Consider the following 641-nt stretch of genomic DNA (forward strand, 5'->3'; position numbering starts at 1 on the left):
CTACAGCAGCCTCGACCTGCTGGACTCCAGCGATCCTTCCGCCTCAGCCTTCCGAGTAGCCGGAATTACAGGTGCGCACTACCACGTCCGGCTAATTTTTGATTTTATTGTAGAGATGAGGTCTTGCCTGCCCAGGCGGGTCTCGAACCCGCGGGCTCAGGCAATCCACTCACCTCAGCCTCCCAAAGGTGCGGGATTACAGGCTGAGCCACTGAGCCCAGCTATTAGTAATATTCAAAACACTTTTGACATTTCTTTTGGGATGGTAGAATTTAAAATTAAGAAATAAGAAAAAAAGCCAGTGCTTGGTGCCTCAGGCTGTAATCCCAGCACTTTGGCAGGCCAGGGTAAGTGGATTGCCTAAGCCCGTAGGTTTGAGGCCAGCCTCAGCAACTTAGTGAGAGACCTTGTTTCCGTAATAAATTAAAAAAAAAAAAGTGGGCATGGCAGCACGTGCTAGTAGTTCCGGCTACTTGGAAGGCTGAGGCAGAAGGATCAGAAGGATCAGAAGGATCACCTGAGCCCAGTAGGTCAAGGCTGCAGTGGCCATGAGCATTCCACTGCACTCCAGCCTGGGCAACAGAGTAAGACTCCAACTCAAAAAAAAAAAAAGAAAAAAAAAAAAAGCCGGGCACGGGGGC

At 49.8% G+C, this 641-nt stretch overlaps 1 protein-coding gene across 2 annotated transcripts in view; it reads right to left on the reverse strand.

The window, feature by feature from the left end:
• NVL (nuclear VCP-like) overlaps positions 1 to 641 on the reverse strand; it is a 118,783-nt gene that overhangs the window by 24,537 nt on the left and 93,605 nt on the right. The gene's annotated exons all lie outside the window — the stretch shown is intronic.

This window comes from Carlito syrichta, unplaced genomic scaffold (assembly GCF_000164805.1).
Source record: "Carlito syrichta isolate Samal-C Ts95f unplaced genomic scaffold, Tarsius_syrichta-2.0.1 Scaffold308169, whole genome shotgun sequence".
NCBI lineage: Eukaryota > Metazoa > Chordata > Mammalia > Primates > Tarsiidae > Carlito > Carlito syrichta.